The sequence below is a fragment of the Schistocerca nitens genome, chromosome 2, assembly GCF_023898315.1.
Source record: "Schistocerca nitens isolate TAMUIC-IGC-003100 chromosome 2, iqSchNite1.1, whole genome shotgun sequence".
In the NCBI taxonomy this organism is placed as follows: Eukaryota; Metazoa; Arthropoda; class Insecta; order Orthoptera; family Acrididae; genus Schistocerca; species Schistocerca nitens.
Genome location: NC_064615.1, coordinates 1021459785 through 1021480049, shown reverse-complemented (window position 1 = coordinate 1021480049; position 20265 = coordinate 1021459785). Strand labels below are relative to the sequence as shown.

Here is a 20265-nt window from a genome sequence, read left to right as displayed (position 1 = left end):
ACTCTTCGGTTTCTGCAAATGGCAATGGTGCTGTATCATCTGAATCTCTGTCCCCATTTAAACTAAGATTTGTCAATTTATCTGAAATCTCCACAACTCTTTCCGATAAGTCACCTATTTTTTCTTTCTGTTTATTTACGTCTTCCGTGAGTGTCACAACTCGGGTTTCAGTATTGACACATTTGGTAGTTAACTGTTCATATTGTTGTGTTAAGTCATTTAATCTGTCATTTGGTACGGATTCCTCAATTCTCTCAAATATTTCTTCCTTATCTTTTGCACGTTGTAAATTTAACTCTGAAAATTTCTGTACTATCACGCGATCTCTTTCTTCCTGTTCTCTATCCTGTTCCCTTTGTCTGATTTCTACTGCAATTAATCTATTATTGTGAGCATCCAAAATTGGTTGTACTTCTTCTCTGATTTCTTTCTTTAATTCATCTTTCATGTTTTTGAAGCATGTCCCTATTCGTGAGTCTAACCGTGTTTCCATTGTTTCCATCTCTGTTTCTAAACGTGTTGCCACTGTTTTTAATTCAGATCCCAAAGTTCCCATCTCCGTTTTAATTGTTCCAATCTCTGTTTTAAATTCAGATCCTAACCGAGTTTCCATTGTTCCCATCCGTGTTTCCATTGTTCCTATTCGTGAATCTAACCGAGATCCCAAATTTAATATTGCACCCATCAACTGCTCCATATTAAATGATTCAGAATTCTTTTCGCCCCTAACATTTCCCGCAAAACTAACTTCCTTCTGCATAGCCATAAGGCTATCTGTGTTCGATACTATTCCAGACTCTTCTGTCGTTAATCTCGGATTCTGTGAATTTTCTGATTGAGAAAAATTTTGAAATGGTTCCGGACTATTTTCCCGACTTATTACATTGTTTTCCACTCCATTATTCATCATCCTTTTCTCCTGTGTTGGCGAGTTCGCCATGTTAACAATTTCGTTATTCTCACTATTCATCATTTTCGCCTTTTTCATTGATCGCGTAATCATTTACAAAATATACAAAACTCGTCACTGTACGGAAATTACACACAATGACTCTTTATCTCCAACAATACCATTCACATGAAATGTTTCCTTCAAACACGATTCGAACAATTGAAATAATTGCACTAAATTGTCAAACGCGTATACAAGACAACAAATCAAATTCTGAGAAAAAAATACCATTAGAAGAATGACAATTACCAAATCTACACATGCAAAATAGACTACAATTACTAAACTACAAATTACTACAACAATACTACTGTCTACTATTTGTACAATCAGAAGAATTCCAAGGGACGATCCGAAGCAGCGGTCGCCACGTGCATGGGGGCTTATTTAAAATAAAATGCAAATAATTTTAATTTCTTGCTTTAGTAGCTGTCTGTTCGGTTACGAAGTCTCGTAACGTTTGGCCCTGACTAGTATTATTACGCTATCTGACTGCATAGAACAATAACAAAGAATGAAATGGAAATTTTCATTAATACAATTAATTAATTAAGTCCCCAGCAACTATAAAACCTACGAAACCAAAGCACAAGTGTAACTGTTCTGTGTGTGGAAGTATGACTCAACGTACGCATCTGGCACGGTTCTTCTTCAATAACACAAGAAATTTTAAATATCATTTATACTGAATTAATTAAAGAAAATAAAAATACCATAATTACTCAAGAAAACCAGAATTACACTCTAATACAAGAACACAAGCCAGATGCTTTGTTGACTGAACCTGTAATGACGCATTATTTAAAACATGGAAATAATGAAAAATAAATCAAGTTTCGTTACCTTCATATATTGACCAAAATCACTCTAATCATTACAATATATCTCCACACCGACTCGCTATTACCACATCTCAACAAGAACTTTTCAGTATCACATCTCAGCAAGCACTCCCTACTAGCACATCTCAACAAACACTCTCTGCTACGAGTTCTTAACAAGCACTGACTACCACGAGCTCTCCCCAAGCACTGACTACTACGACATCTCAATAATCACTGCCAGTGGAGGCGGCGGAACAATACTCTCTAGCGCGATCTCTGGCGCTGTGGCTCAGTGTAGCCACCTTTCACTTGTCAGTGCAGGATGCCGGTCGCGGTGGTCTAGCGGTTCTAGGTGCTCAGTCCGGAACCGCGCGACTGCTACGGTCGCAGGTTTGAATCCTGCCTCGGGCATGGATGTGTGTGATGTCCTTAGGTTAGTTACGTTTAAGTAGTTCTAAGTTCTAGGGGACTGATGACCACAGATGTTAAGTCCGATAGTGCTCAGAGCCATTTGAACCATTTTTTGAAGTGCAGGATGATCTAACGAAATAATCCGGGCCGGATGGAAATAGTCGCCACCTCCGTAGTCGAGGTCGCTAACGTACCCTTGTGCTTTGGTACTGAACTCAGAAGTAAACTGGTTCAAATTCTGAAGGTGACAAATTTTCAGTACCGGTATTTGGCTGGCGAGGGGAGATGGGAGCAACAGGTGGCGGCATAAAGTCTTCGCGCCAATATCCTGAATTAAATTCCAAACCTCTCCGCAGAGTCTCCTGAAGGAAGGGTATGCGACATTGGTGATGCTGATCCGTCCGTCGGATGGGCACGTTAAGCTCGGCGGTTCTGGAGACTGAAAATCTCATGGGAACCAATATGGGTTCCGAAAACCCATATGGAACCCAGGTCGCTGTGTTCGTCCAGAGACCCAGAAAGCAGTAGATACAGGCGCCCGGATAGACGCCGTGTTCCTTGACTTCCCGTAAACATTCGTTACTGTTCCTCACTGCCACCTAATGAACAAAATACGTTCGTACGGAATATCAGACCAACTGTGTGATTGGACTGAAGAGCTTTTGGCAAACAGAACACAGCATGGTATTCTGAACAGAGAAACGTCTTCAGATGTAAAAGTAACTTCGGGCGAGCCGCAGGGGAGTGTTATAGGATCATTACTTGTTATAATATACGAGGGTAATCCCAAAAGTGAGGTCTCCTATTTTCTTTATAAGTACAGAACTCTGTTTGTGTGGCAGTTGGTCACACTGTTCTGAAGAGTGCTTCACGCGCTGTGTGTATACATGCGCTCGCCGCGCTGAGGCGCTCAGTCTTGGCTTGGCAGCCGTTGAGAATGGAGCTCCCGTTGGAAGTTACGCCAAGTGCGAATTGCGCGCAGTTATTCGGTTTGTAATGGTTCTTTATTTACGTGACCATTACGGCACTCCAACCCCAGTTCTCGAGACCAGTAATATCGTACTACTTTTCTGCGAAGTAACAGACATATTTTTGGACAATATTCACATTTGGTTTTGTAATGTATAGGTACTCCGATGTATTGATATGTTACAGTGATATGGTTCTTGTGTGTATTCACTTCTGTGAGACTGTCATAATCTTTGACTTACTTTGTTTCACTTTGCAGAAGTTAAGTTGTTATTTCGCTTTGTAAAAGAACAGTTAAGTCTTGTGTTTGGTTAAAGTGGAAATTAAATATATGAAGATTGATACAAAACTGTTTTCTTGATGATGTGACAATTAACAAGAAGTATATGTGTATTTACAAGAAGTTTAATAAAAATGTGGATCGTGAACACCAAGTCAAAAATTATTTCTACGATACCATTGTTCTGATCTGGGATTGTTTGATCATTAAGAATTTCCTGAAAAACGTATTTGTTAGGTCTTCAAATATTGCTAAAATACAGATCTGGACCTTCTAGCAGTCAAAGTGGAATCACCCTAAAATGAACAAGATGAGCCATAACAACTTCGACGGAATCTACGTGGGAATCCATTCAAGATAAGAGTCAAAATTTTTTTACAGTGACTTCATTATTTCCATTCCCACGATACCATACACAGTCAATAACTTTGTTGCTGCCCGATAAAGCGAACATATGCTGCGTGAGCAACGTTATTAATCTGATTTCTAACATACTTTGCAAGTGGTGGTATTGTTAGAGGTTTTTAACGCAAAGGGCACTGCGCCGATTGAAATCCATCGCCAATTGACGGAAGTTTATGGTGAGTCGTGCGTGGATGTCAAAAATGTTCGTAAGTGGTGTAGAGAGCTTGCAGCTGGTCGGACCCGACGAACAAAAGGAGCGGGAAACAATTTCTGAGGAGACAGTGTGAAGGTTGAGCAAAGCATGCATGAAGATCGGCGGATCGCCCTGGACGATCTCTGCACGTTGGTTCCTGAGGTGTCCCGAAGCACCGCAACAGAATTTTAACGGAAACATTGAACTACCTTAAGGTGGTGTGTGCAAGATGGGTGCCACGCATGCTGACTGAGGATCGCATGTGGCAACGAGTTGATGCTTCCCGCGCATTTCTTCACCGCCTTGCAGCCGAACAAGACAACTTTCTAGTCTCAATTGTCACGGGTGACGAAACCTGGGCATACCACTTTACACCTGAGACCAAGCAACAATCACGCCGAAGTCGCGGAAATTCAAACAAACACATTCTGCCGGTAAAGTCATGACAACCGTTTTTTGGGGTCGGAAAGGGGTATTGTTGGTCGACTTTATGCCCACTGGGACCACAATTAACGCTGACAGGTACTGTGAGACTCGGAAAAAACTCCAACGGGCTATTCAGAACCGGAGAACAGGAATGTAGAGCAAGGGCGTACACATTCTCCGTGACAACGCTCGCTCACACATCGCTCGGCAAACCGTTGCTCTCCTGCAACAGTTTCAGTGGAACATAATCACCCACCCACCATTTAGTCCCGACTATCACCTGTTCCCTAGGTTAAAAGAACAGTCGGCCGGAAAGCGATTCAGCTTCGACGACGAGGTGAAAGAAGAAGTTCATAACTTTCTGAACAGCATGGTGGCGAGCTGGTATGACATGGGCCTACAAAAACTGCCACAGCGTCTACAAAAATGCATCGAGAGAAATGGTGATTATGTCGAAAAATAGCTAAAAGTTCAATCTGTAAACTGATGTAAACCATTGTATAAATAAACAGGTCTATGTACATGCAAAAATAGGAGACCTTACTTTTGGGATGTTGTTGTTGTTGTTCTGGTCTTCAGTCTTGAGACTGGTTTCATGCAGCTCTCCATGCTACTCTATCCTGTGCAAGCTTCTTCATCTCCCAGTACCTACTGCAGCCTACATTCTTCTGAATCTGCTTAGTATATTCATCTCTTGGTCTCCTTCTACGATTTTTACCCTCCACGCTGCTCTCCAGTACTAAATTGGTGATCCCTTGATGCCTCAGAACATGTCCTACCAACCGATCCCTTCTTTCAGTAAAGTTGTGCCACAAACCCCTCTCCTCCCCAATTCTATTCAATACCTCCTCATTAGTTATGTGATCTACCCATCTAATCATCTGCATTCTTCTGTAGCACCACATTTCGAAAGCTTCTATTCTCTTCCTGTCTAAACTATTTATCGTCCATGTTTCACTTCCATACATGAGTACACTCTATACAAATACTTTCAGAAACGACTTCCTCACACTTAAATCAATGTTAACAAATTTATCTTCCTCAGAAACACTTCCCTTGCCATTGCCAGTCTACATTTTATATCCTCTCTAATTCGACCATCACCAGTTATTTTGCTCCCAAAACAGCAAAACTCCTTTACTACTTTAAGTGTCTCATTTCCTAATCTGATTCCCTCAGCATCACCCGACTTAATTCGACTACATTCCATTATCCTTGTTTTGCTTTTGTTGATGTTCATCTTATGCCCTCCTTTAAAGACGCTGTCCATTCCGTTCAACTGCTCTTCCAAGTCCTTTGCTGTCTCTGACAGAATTACAATGTCATCGGAGAACCTCAAAGTTTTTATTTCTTCTCCATGGATTTTAATACCAACTCCGAACTTATCTTTTGTTTCCTTTATTGCTTGCTCAATATACAGATTGAATAGCATCGGGGAGAGGCTACAACCCTGTCTCACTCCCTTCCCAACCACTGCTTCCCTTTCATGTCCCTCGACTCTTATAACTGCTATCTGCTTTCTATACAAATTGTAAATAGCCTTTCGCTCCCTGTATTTTACCCCTGCCACATTCAGAATTTGAAAGAGAGTATTCCAGTCAACATTGGCAAAAGCTTTCTCTAAGTCTACAAATGCTAGGAACGTAGGTTTGCCTTTCCTTAATCTTTTTTCTAGGATAAGTCATAGGGCCAGTATTGCCTTTCGTGTTAGTAGTTTGCAGCTGTGACTTATTAAACTGGGAGTTCGGTAGTTTTCACATCTGTCAACACCTGCTTTCTTTGGGATCGGAATTATTATATTCTTCTTGAAGTCTGGGGGAATTTCGCCTGTCTCATACATCTTGCTCATCAGATGGTAGAGTTTTGTCAGGACTGGCTCTCCCACGGCTGTCAGTAGTTCTAATGGAATGTTGTCTACTCCCGGGGCCTTGTTTCGCCTTATGTCTTTCAGTGCTCTGTCAAACTCTTCACGCAGTATCATATCTCCAATTTCATCTTCATCTACATCCTCTTCCATTTCCATAATATTGTCGTCGAGAACATCGCCCCTGTATAGACCCTCTATATACTCCTTCCACCTTTCTGCTTTCCCTTCTTTGCTTAGAACTGGGTTTCCATCTGAGCTCTTGATATTCGTGCAAGTGGTTCTCTTTTCTCCAAAGGTCTCTCTAATTTTCCTGTAGGCACTATCTTACCCCTCGTGAGATAAGCCTCTACATCCTTACATTTGTCCTCTAGCCATCCCTGCTTAGCCGTTTTGCACTTCCTGTCGATCTCATTTTTGAGACGTTTGTATTCCTTTTTGCCTGCTTCATTTACTGCATTTTTGTATTTTCTCCTTTCATCAATTAGATTCAGTATCTCTTCTGTTACCAAAGGATTTCTACTAGCCCTCATCTTTTTACCTACTTGACCCTCTGCTGCCATCACTATTTCATCCCTCAAAGCTACCCATTCTTCTTCTACTGTATTTCTTTCCCCCATTCCTATCAATTGTTCCCTTATGCTCTCCCTGAAACTATGTACAACCTCTGGTTGTTTCAGTTACTCCAGGTCCCATCTCCTTAAATTCCCACCTTTTTGCATTTTCTTCAGTTTTAATCTACAGTTCATAAGCAATAGATTGTGGTCAGAGTCCACATCTGCCCCTGGAAATGTCTTACAATTTAACACCTGGTTCCTAAATCTCTGTCTTACCATTATATAATCTATCTGAAACCTTCTAGTATCTCCAGGGTTCTTTCATGTATACAACCTTCTTTCATGATTCTTGAACCAAGTGTTAGCTATGATTAAGTTATGCTCTGTGCAAAATTCTACCAAGCGGCTTCCTCTTTCATTTCTTAGCCCCAATCCATACTCACCTATTACGATTCCTTCTCTTCCTTTTTCTACTGTCGAATTCCAGTCACCCATGACTATTAAATTTTCGTCTCCCTTCACTACCTAATTAATTTCTTTTATCTCATCATACATTTCAACAATTTCTTCATCATCTGCAGAGCTAGTTGGCATATAAACTTGTACTACTGTAGTAGGCGTGGGTTTCGTGTCTATCTTGGCCACAATAATGCGTTCACTATGCTGTTTGTAGTAGCTTACCCGCACTCCTATTGTTTTATCCATTATTAAACCTACTCCTGCATTACCCCTATTTGATTTTGTATTTATAACCCTGTATTCACCTGACCAAAAGTCTTGTTCCTCCTGCCACCGAACTTCGCTAATTCCCACTATACCTAACTTTAACCTATCCATTTCTCTTTTTAAATTTTCTAACCTACCTGCCCGATTAAGGGATCTGACATTCCACGCTCCGATCCGTAGAACGCCAGTTTTCTTTCTCTTGATAACGACGTCCTCTTGAGTAGTCCCCTCCCGGAGATCCGAATGGGGGACTATTTTACCTCCCGAATATTTTACCCAAGAGGACGCCATCATCATTTAATCATACAGTAAAGCTGCATGCCGTCGGGAAAAATTACGGCTGTAACTTCCCCTTGCTTTCAGCCGTTTGCAGTACCAGCACAGCAAGGCCGTTTTGGTTAGTGTTACAGGGCCAGATCAGTCAATCATCCAGACTGTTGCCCCTGCAACTACTGAAAAGGCTGCTGCCCCTCTTCAGGAACCACACGTTTGTCTGACCTCCCAACAGATACCCCTCCGTTGTGGTTGCACCTACGGTACGGCCATCTGTATCGTTGAGGCACGCAAGCCTCCCCACCAACGGCAAAGTCTATGGTTCATGGAGGCGGGGGGGGGGGGGGGGGGACTTTTGGGATTACCCTCGTATATAAATAACCCAGTAGGTAACGCTGGAAGCTCCAGGAGGTCTTTCGCGGATTATGGTGTTGTATAAAGAGAAGTAGTGATTCTAGAAAATTATAGCGAAACGCAGGAAGACCTGCAGAGGATCAATGCTTGGTGCAGAGTGGCAAATGACCCTCAACATAAACAAATGACACACACTGCGAACATATAGCCAGAAAAACCCTTTACTGTATGGTTGCATAGTTGCAAATCAATCAATGGGCAGTTACTGCCATAAAATATCTGGGAGTATGCGTACAGAGCTATTTGAATTGAGACGTCCGTATAAAATTAATCGCAAGGCCTATGCCAGACTGAGATCCATTTTCTCGGGAAATGTAGTCCCATCAACAAAAAAATTGGCTTACAAAACACTTGTCCTTCCAACAGTTAAATAGTGTTCGTCAGTATGGGATCCATACCAGAAACAACTGCTAGAGGAATAGAAAAGATCCAAAGAAGAAGAGCACGTATCGTTACAGGTTCGTTTAGGAAATGCGAAACTTCCATTGGGATGCTCAGCCAACTCCTGTCACAGACGCTGCAAGAGAGGCGTTCTGCGTCATAGTATAATGCGTCATAGTATACTGTTAAAGTTCTTACGAGTGGTAACCAATATATAGGTTCCTCCTCCGTTTTGTTGTTGTCGTGGTTTTCAATCCAGAGACCGGTTTGATGCAGCTCTCCATGCTACTCTATCTCGTGCAAGCCTCTTCATCTCCGAATAACTACTGCAACCTACATCCTTCTGAATCTGTTTAGTGTATTCATCTCTTGGCCTCCCTCTACATTTTTACCCTCCACGCTGCCTTCCAGTACTAAATTGGTCATCCCCTGACGCCTCAGAATATGTCCTACCATCCGATCCCTTCTTCTAGTCAAGGTGTGCCACAAATTTCTCTTCTCCCCAATTCTATTCAGTACCTCCTCATTATTTACGTGATCTACCGATCTAATCTTCAACATTCTTCTGTAGCACCACATTTCGAAAGCTTCTGTTCTCTTCTTGTCTAAACTAATTACCGTCCATGTTTCACTTCCATACATGGCTGCACTCCATACAAATACTTTTCAGAAAGGTCTTCCTGACACTTAAATCTATACTCGATGTTAACAAATTTCTCTTCTTCAGAAAAATCATCAGTTATTTTACTTGCCAAATAGCAAAACTCATTTACTGCTTTAAATGTCTGACTTACTAATCTAATTTCCTCAGCATCAACTGATTTAATTCCACTCTGTTCCATTATCCTCGTTTCGCTCTTGTTGATGTTGATCTAATATCCTCCTTTCAAGACACCGTCTATTCCGTTCAGTTTCTCTTCCAGGTCCTTTGCTGTCTCTGACAGAATTACAATGTCGTCGACACACCTGAAAGTTTTTATTTCTTCTCCATGAATTTTAATTCCTACTCCAAATGTTTCATCTGTTTCCTTCACTGCTTGCTCAATATACGGGTTGAACAACATCGGGGACAGGCTACAACCCAGTCTCACTCCCTTCTCAACCACCGCTTCCCCTTTCGTGCCCTTCGACTTTTATAACGGCCATCTGGTTTCTATACAAATCAGTATTTCCTCGCTTTTTCCAACATTTCTACGGAACCCAAACTGGTCTTCCCCGATATCGGCTTCTACCAGTTTTTCCAGTCGTCTGTAAAGAATTCGTGTTATTATTTTGCAACCGTGACTTATTAAACTGATAGTTCGCTAACTTTCACACCTGTCAACACTTGCTTTCTTTGGACTTGGAATTATTGTTCTTCTTGAAGTCTGAGGGTATTCCGCCTGTCTCATACATCTTGCTCACCAGGTGCAACAGTTTTGTCATGACTGGCTCTCACAAGGTTATCAGTAGTTCTATTGGAATGTTGTCTACTCCCGGGGCCTTGTTTTGATTTACGTCTTTCAGTGCTCTGTCAAATACTTCACGCACTATCATATCTTTCATTTCATCTTCATCTACGTCCTCTTGAATTTCCATAATATTGCCCTCAAGTACATCGCTTCTGTCCTCCTCCGTATATCCCGAGAAAAGAGCTGCAAGATGAAATTAGAGAGATCAGAGCTAACACAGAGTCTGACCAGCAATCGTTCTTCTCGAGAACCATGCGCGACTGGAACATGAAAAGGGAGAAGTGACACGGTGCACAAAGTACCCTCCACCAAACGTTGTAACATGGCTGCCAGCGTAAAGATGTAGATGTAGACACCACAAACCTAACACTGCACTGTATCAGGACTCATCAGAGCCATCCGTACGCCACAGATACACACAAGAAACTTCGTCACAGGGCAGGAGAAGGAAAATGGCAAACGACCTCCACTAGGTTCTAGCTCAGGACGACGATACAGGATTCCTTTATCTGTTCTCCAACTTATTCCTTGATAATGGGTCTCTGTGTTATATTATGGATGTAAATAACACGTTTTATTCCTAGATAATGATCTAAGCCGGAACATCGATCTGATAACAAAATTATTTAAACCGAACAGAGGTCCTTCTATGCAGATAAGATTTCGTTCATGATACGCGTGTTGTTTCATTTTTGCTCGCTCCTTGATAAAACCATGCCATATTACGAATGACAAAGAAGATCATTATGTATGTTACACTGTAAAACACAGTTTGTGTTTTTTTATAAAACGATTGTAAGAAATTGCATCCTTGGACAGCTATACTCTGTCGATGTTCTTCGGGAGTAAGAACGTTCAAATCCGCGTCTGTCCATCCAGACTTAGGTTTCCTGTGATTTTCTTAAATCGCTCCAAGCAAATGCCAGGACAGATCCTCTGAAAGGGCGCGGTCGATTTCCTTCCCCATCCTTGAAACAATCCGAGCTTACGCTCCGTCTCTCATGACCTGGATGTCGACGAAACTTTAAACTTGAATCTTCCCTCCTTTTTTTCAATTAACATTCGTGTTCACTCTCTCCGCCCTGAACACTTTCATGTAAATGGTAAATGAAACGGAATTACCTGGAAAACATGAACGAGAGAAATGTTTTGCGTGGAGTCTGCACAAACATTGCACGACAGTTGACAACATGTGCGTTCGCAAGAGGAAGTGAGGAGAGATGGGCTGGGAGAAGCAGGAGGGGAGAGTGGAGATGAGGATATTTTATCCCCGTCTGGATTCTGCATCTATACACTTCTTATTTATTATTAAATTTGTATGCGTTTCTTGCTGTGATTGTCAGGGTTCTACCAAACCGCAGATTTTGCATTGCTGAGCGAAAGAGGAAATCCTATGGCTTTAGCAATTACCATAGAGTTTGGATTTATTTGGTTTCAGACTGTTCAGTGTGTGAGGGTAGAGTACCTTCATAGCTTACCCTTACATAGTATCGATCATACGCTCTACGCAGCGATCATAAACTAAAGCAAAGACTGCAGTGCAATAAACAATTTGTGGGTGGGTGAGCGGGAGTAGAGTGTTAAAGAGCCTGTGAGTGGAAGCCGGGTGTGCGAGAGGCTAGAGACGGTTGCTCGATGGCGAGGCCGGAGATTAGTGGCAGAATGTAGATGTAATCGCCACACAGTATTTGATTTCTGGTGAATGTTTATAAACGTTCGTTTACAAAAGGGTGTTTTAATTAATAAAATCCAGTATTTGAGAAAGGACATATTGTCATTTAGTACTTTTGCTTACATTTCACAATAACAGAAGGACACATTGAGTTTGATGCAAAGAAGCTATTACTGCTTATGCTAAATTTATTAAATATAACTTCATCTTCAGTGTATGCGAATAATAAAGTTCGGTGCGAAAATGAGGGGGGGGGGGAGGTTATAAGTAGATATTACGCCGTTTCCTTGGCGCAGCAACAACGGCTTCGGCGCTATCACATAGCTAAGGAGGATGCACACCTTGTAAGAGGTCCGAGCAGATGTAATTTTATGTAAGAGGTTCAAATGGTTCAAATGGCTCTGAGCACTATGGGACTCAACTTCTGAGGTCATTAGTCCCCTAGAACTTAGAACTAGTTAAACCTAACTAACCTAAGGACATCACACACATCCATGCCCGAGGCAGGATTCGAACCTGCGACCTTAGCGGTCTCGCGGTTCCAGACTGCAGCGCCAGAACCGCACGGCCACTTCGGCCGGCATGTAAGAGGTCCGAGCAGATTTAATGCAGCTGTAATTTTATGTAAGAGGTGCGAGCAGATGTAATGCAGATGTAATTTTATGTAAGAGGTCCGAGCAGATGTAATTTCGATGTATTGCTCATGCGCTGCCTGCGATATGCAAGGTATAAGAGAATCGCTGACCAGAGAGCAGTGTTGACTGTACGAACTGTGTAGCTGTAGCAGTAAATTGTCGCTAGTCTGCGCCAGTCTCCGCCAGTGTGTGTGTCTGCTCTGGTCTGGTCTGGTGTATCATGTTGGCTGGGCCGGTCGCGGTGCAGCGATGCCGGAGCCTGAGTATTATTGTATAAGGTAAAAAAAGCAGCCTCGCACATATCTAGTAATATTATGTAAATTCCCATGTATATCTTTTAAAAATGTCCTAATAATAACAAGCATTCATTTCAATTTAAAGAATTTAATATTTTTTCAATGCATGATCATTCCGATTGTTGCAAAAGAAAAATCATTTGCTTCCTTTCATAAATAACAAATGTATAGGCCAGCATTGCACAGAGCTGTGCCGGAAAAGAGCTATTGTAAGAGCAGATAGTTGCCGACTTTATCGAGGTGAGAATTTTTGCTTTTTATTCAGAACGATCTTACAGGGCCATGACGCAGCACTGCTGTCCAAATTTTACCAGCTTATTGAATTTATTTTTCATTACGAGGTTTAGGAATTTTTATGTTTCGAGCTTATATTAAATGAGAAAAGAATTTTGTGGGTACATTAAATGTGAACCAGTTTTGTTCTGGGTTACACTAAACTTAGAATCACATTCTTTATTCATTAATTTTTCTGTGGGGAGGTTACACTTGGCGACATCCGGCCAGGATCGGATTTCCTTTGTGAATTTCTGAGAAGTAGTCATATATCTGCTCTTATTTGCTTAAATGTAGTTTTCATCTGGCGCAACGCATTTACTAATTTGTCACTCTTTCTTTCACAGATCATCGGCAATTTGTTGCTCTTTGTTGTAATTGTGTTTGTTCCATTTTTGATTTGTCTTTGTTTCATTTTTGTGCTTAATTTTGATTTGTGCAAAATGCCGCGAAAAACTGTTAACAGTACATCGCGATGTGCAATGAGTGAAAAAGCTGACTCGAATAATTTGACCGATAATACTAGCGACACTCAGTGTTATGATAATAATCCCCTAATTACAGATAATCAGTGCGTACCGACCACTAGTAATGATTTTAATGCTAATGAGGAGCAAACAAATTTAATAGTGTCCTCTGTTAATTTAACGACAATTGATGACGCGGCACGTTCTGTTACAATGAACGCTGCCCAGTTTAACACACCTGATTTGCAAAATTTACACAGTGAACAGATAATTGTTTGTAATGAAGGTGAACAATGTAGTCAGAATACGTCAGATTTATTTGATTCCGAGGTAGTGGCCCACAGTGCACATCCGATTAGCAAACATTTTCAAGAATCACAGAATAACCAAATGGTTACACAAAGCGTGACACATGCAGATACACCATCACACAGTACAGAGAATAGAGCCGCTAATTTTGGCTGGGATCAAGTTGTAGCATTATTACTACAAATCAAGAAAGAACAAGACGACTTTCTCAAACAACTTAATGAACAGAACAAACAGCTTAGTGAACAGATTACAGCTGTTACCGTGCAACGTCATGATACTAAAGAACAGTTACGTGACGAAATTGAGGCTTGTGCTAGGAACAGTAGTGGAGAAATTAGACCTGTTGCACAAGAATTAAATAATACACATGTAGGCACAACAGAATCACTTAGAGATGAAATTAATGTAGTCACTGAACAATGTTCAGAAAACGCAACCCAGATACGCGACGAGTTTAAATTAATGTCAGCAGAAGTTTCACGCACTCTGGATACGGAAGTCGATAAGAAATTTGAACAACAGAATAGCCAAATTGACGAATGTTTTAAAGTGACAGAAATGAAAATTGTTTCAGTCAGTAACACGTCACAGTATACGCCACGTTCTAACATTTGTCACACCCACACAGCCAGTATAACTTAAGTAATTTACAGAGAGTACGTGACTTAGACTCCCAACAGTCACACACAAACAGATTGTTACACAAACCTGAACCTGTTCACAAATTCAGAGACGATAACGTTGATTATAAGCAATTTTTATCCGTAAAAAAATCTAAGGTATTTAAAAATGACAGAACACAGATTCACTCTTTCGACTGGATACGACAATGTGCTTTTGAATTTTCATCGGCATTGCCTGTAATGCAGAAACTAGAATTGATCTGGATACGACAATTTGCTTTTAAATTTTCACCGGCATTGCCTGTAACACAGAAACCAAAATTTATTTGCAGCGCGTAATTGACCTCAGGGGATTCATTACACTTCGATGAATATGTGCCGTAGCGTGCACAGGGCCCCGAGCCGTAGTAGTGCTATTTCATCTTTTGTTTTCTGCACTGCTGCCTTCCCTTCTACTATCCTTTATATCTGTCAAAACAGCTCTTCAACTATCGATCTATCTAGGATTAGAAACGAGTAAAGAAAACCCGATGTGAGAAGTTTTACCGAAAGTGACAATTTTCATTAGACACTCCCGGAATGAAAAGAAATAACAGCGTAATTTTAATAATAAACAAAATTTTAATCATCAGTATGTAGAAAATTTTCAGCAGTCGCAAACACATTTTGGTAACAATACAGGTTTTTCTCCGCAACAGCATCAAAGCCAGCCGGTTAGCATACCTAACCAACAATGCAGTCTGCAAGGTCAACCAAGCTTTAATGTTTCGCCGCGTGCACGTATAGCATCGGCTCCACCAAATAGTAACGCACCGCAACAAGGAAACCAGTACGTACAGAAAACACATCATTTCAATTCCTATCGCAACGCGCCATATAGCAATGACTATCATGACAGACGTAAAAATAATGGTCACAATTTTCAGCGTACGTTTAATAACAGTCGGTCTTATCAGCAGCAAAATCATCCGCAACAACATATTATCATGAATGAACCAGACAGTAGATATCATCCCGTACGTAATACGTCAAGAAGAAATAACAGAACAGTACAAATAGTGGAAATGCCACAGCATCCTCCCGCAAATGATAGCACGTCAGATAGAATTTGACTAGATACAGTACAGGTTGCATCTTCCAGCAACGCAAGCAATACTTTTGACACACAGAATCTTGTTCACGAAAATGTTATTACTTTTGACGACATCCGAGACACTCTTTTGCAGGAAAGACCAGTTATTCAAAAAACCATTTCACACCCTGTCACTGAGGTAAAGATTGGATCATCCAAATTTTCAGCAGTAATCGATTCTGGATCACCTATGTCAGTTATAAATGAGGAAACTTTCAACGAATGTAACAAAGAGAATACCTATCCTACATTACCATTAGGCAAAACTAAAGTAAAAGGAGCAGTATCTGGTAAAGGAGTAGATGTAAAATTACAGACACATTTATCATTTTGTATTGCAGGTCATACATTTCACTCAAATTTTTGGATTCTTCCCTTACTGACAACAGACGTTATTTTAGGTACGAATTTTCTGGTACAACACGACGCAATTATTGACTTTCAAAATTCCTATTTAATGTTAAAGGATGAAAATGTACAACTGGCATTAGAATTTCAGCACTCTTTATCTGCAGAAGAACAAACAATTAATCGTACAGAGGTCATTTCTATATCACGTAACATAGACTGTCATTCCACATTGTTCACAGATACGTACGTACACAACTATAATACTCCAGACGAAGTCAACTATGACGTTATACAGATGATTTCTGATAAAATTAAACAGAGCAGTGCAAATACAGACGACGAACGTTCAGAGCTACGCAAAATTCTTTTACAGCAAGCTCCAGTTTTTGACAACGTCCCTGGTACTATGTCCGGTTTTATGTATGAATTTCAAGTTAAACAGCACGACACATTTAAAGCCAAACATTATCCCATTCCGTATATTCACAGACAACAAGAAAGAATTGCAAGCTATGCTTGACCAAGGAATTATTGAACCGGCAGTTAGTCCGTACATAAACCCACTCCATATTGTTAAGAACAAGGATGGTTCACTTCGTCTCGTACTTGATTCGCGTCACATCAACGACATTATTATTAATGAAACAGATCGCCCACAGACACTAGAAGAACTTCTACAGAAATTTCATGGTACTGCTATTTATTCCACATTAGATTTGAAATCGGGATTTTGGCAAATTCAGCTCCATCCGAACTGCAGAAGGTACACGGCTTTTCTCTGTTTAGGTGACTGTTATCAATTTTGTAAATTACCGTTCGGTTTAACTATTTCTTCAGCAGCATTTATTCGCGGTTTGAATAGTATACTTCCGACAGAAATCTGATTCTTGAACAACTGTTGCGAACTTTTCGTGCACAAGGACTCACAGTTAACCTCAGTAAATCGCACTTTGGCAAAACTTCTATAAAATTTCTTGGACATGTAATTTCAGCAGAAGGCATTGCGCCTGACCCGGAAAAACTTGAAGCTTTACGTGACATTACTGTTCCTACGACGAAGAAACAACTACGCAGCTTTTTGGGTTTAATTAACTTTTTTCGTAAATTTATTCATTACTCTGCTTTAGACACCCCTAGATTATGTAAACTGACGGCTAAAAACACTATTTGGTCCTGGGATAGCCAAGCACATTCTGAATTTGAGAACCTGAAAGAAGCTTTGTTGAATGCACCACTTTTATCACATCCAGATCTCACTAGAAATTTTTCCATTGCCACCGACAGTTCTAACACCGCTTTAGGCGTACACATTTTTCAGGAAATTGAAGAAGATGGCACTACAGTAATTAAAAACATCGCCTTTGTGAGTGGCATTCTGTCACCTGCTGAACGCAATTATTCTGTTACAGAACTTGAAACATTATGTGTTGTATGGGAATTTACGAGATTTAGGCATTTTCTTTATGGAAGACACACTACCGTTTACACAGATCACAGAGCGATACAGTTTTTACTTTCAGCAAAATTTACACACGACAGGTTAAGCGGATGGAAACTTTATTTACAGGAATTTAATTTTACAATTGTTCACATTCCCGGTACACAACATATTGTAGCAGACGCACTATCCCGTTCTCTCAGCAACAATCAACAAGCCATTGCAACCAACTCCTGCAAAGCAAATTTCAGCGTCATGTATATTCAACAAGTTGCATTTGAAAATTTCATTTCGTCGTCATTACGAGACATAGCACAAGAGCAGAGTAAAGACAACGTATGGAAAGAAATTAAACACCTTTGGCAAGATAGGAATAATGTTACCATTAGAAACCATTACACTGTACGCAATAATATTCTGTTTCGCCGCTCTCACCCTGACAGCAACAACTGGTTACTATGCATTCCTGACGAGCTTGTTAACAAATTAATTTGGTATACTCATTTAAGTTATGCACATTACGGAGCCAGAAAATGTTTTCTTATACTGAGACAAAACTGTTATTTTGCCAATATGGAGAAACGTATTCGACGAGTTTTAGCGTCATGTAAAATCTACCAGAAAGCTAAGTCAGATACGACTTCACATATTCCTCCATTACATCTCATTGTACTTGTTAAATTGAGACACATGGCCGCTGTAGACATTTTTGGTCCGATTCCCAGAACTAATAGAGGTTTTTGCTACATCTTTGTCGCTGTTGAACTCACTTAAAAATTTGTTACCTTCACTCCGTTACGCAAAGCTACTGCTAAAACTGTTTCGAAAGCATTTGTAAAACATTTTTTATTTCATGTAGGGCATGTATTGAAAGTAATTTCCGACAATGGACCACAGTTTCGATCTGCTATATGGACACGTATGTTACAAGCTAGAAACATTTCTCCGATCTATATATCCAGGTACCATGCTTCTTCGAACCCTTGTGAACGACTAATGAAAGAAATTGGTAAAAAAAAAAATGGTTCAAAATGGCTCTGAGCGCTATGGGACTCAACTGCTGAGGTCATTAGTCCCCTAGAACTTAGAACTAGTTAAACCTAACTAACCTAAGGACATCACAAACATCCATGCCCGAGGCAGGATTCCAACCTGCGACCGTAGCGGTCTTGCGGTTCCAGACTGCAGCGCCTTTAACCGCACGGCCACTTCGGCCGGCAGAAATTGGTAAACTGTGTAGACTATACTGCTATAAAAAAACATATTGATTGGGACACACACACATACTCTCATTCCGGGATGTAATTAATTCCATATCAAATGAATCTACTATGCTATCTCCGACTGTTATACTGAAAAATGTTGAACCACCTAACAAAGTTAAAGAATTAGTATCCTGTCCTACATCTCGTCGACTACGACACCATGAAATAATTGACATTGCGCTGAACAACATCAAACGTGCCGCAGAGCGCCGGAGAAGACAGCAAAAACAGGTTTGTACACGCCGTGACTTTCACACTGGACAGAAGATATTAGTACGTACACACTATTTATCTAACAGAGGAAAGAATAGATGTAGTAAATTTGAGCTTCTATATGTAGGTCCATACAGAATTCGCAGCATTCGTCACCCCAATGTAGTACACGTCGAAACTCTGAGAACCAGAAAAAGTAAAGGCAATCACCATGTCTCCAATATTAAACCCTTTATTGAATGAACATACTTTATGATTTATCACACTGTAATGCCTTTTCCTGATTTTTATGTGACCAATGATGCAATTATTTATATGAACACTTACTGATGATTATTATATTTTTTCTTGGCAAGTGCCCTGCAAGGTAAGGTTAGCAGGTCGCTTTTCTTGTCGTTACACATCAGACCGTGCACATTTTTCCAGATAAACTTACACATTTTATGACCACTTATGCAATTATATCTATGTGATTACTTACTGATGATTATTATATTTTTTATTGGCAAGTGCCCGGCAAGGTAAGGTTAGCAGGTCGCTTTTATTGTCGTTACACATAAGACCGTGCACATTTTCCAGATAAACTTACATATTTTATGAACAATTATGCAATTCTATCTAGTGACATATTAATTTCATCAAATTCTTTCTCCGTTAAAGTCTTCAACTCTCGCTTCTATCAAGTACACAACATACAAGCTGAACACAAAGAAAGTCATTTCTTGTCGTTATATATCAGACCGTGCACATTTTCAATTTTTCATGTATGTATGATTGTTTTCCTGTTTGTTTGTATGCACTATGAAATCTTTAAGATATAACAAACACCAGTTGACTTTGACATTTTTGCCTTATGATATCTCAACATCGTGACTATTTTACATTATTTTTTTTTGCTACTACATTATGATACTCTGTGTACATTTTTGCACCTGCACACTGTCTATGTTTTTGACATATTACGTTTTCCGTCATGCTATGCTGTATGCTTAATTATATCACTAGAAACCAGTTTTTATTTAATGGGTATATGATTTAAATGCAAGACATTAATCATTGTTCATCATTTTCAGAAAGCAATAACGTGTAAATGAAATAAATGAAACAAACCACAGTGAATTACTATGAAATGGGAATTTCACCTTCGGAATGAACGAAAGAAGATGCAATACCTCGTCACGAAGAGTAAATGGATCAGAATTAACAAACATTAACATGAATATACTATACACATCGTATGATAGCAGTCTTAACTAATTATTTTTCTTTCAGAATACGAGGCGATTGATGCAGGCTGTCAGACAGAACTACACATCTTAGTTTTAGTGATGAAATATGCTAGAAATAAGGAACTATAGACTATGAATAGTTGTATGAAGTAAATGGTAATATGAATAATGAATAATGAAGTGTCTTTTTGCAGATGATAATGAATGATGATGAATAGTGATGAAGAATATGG

General features: G+C 40.1%; 1 protein-coding gene across 5 annotated transcripts in view; it reads right to left on the bottom strand.

Moving 5' to 3' along the window:
- LOC126237366 (prolyl 4-hydroxylase subunit alpha-2) overlaps positions 1–20265 on the bottom strand; it is an 840261-nt gene that overhangs the window by 281027 nt on the left and 538969 nt on the right. The gene's annotated exons all lie outside the window — the stretch shown is intronic.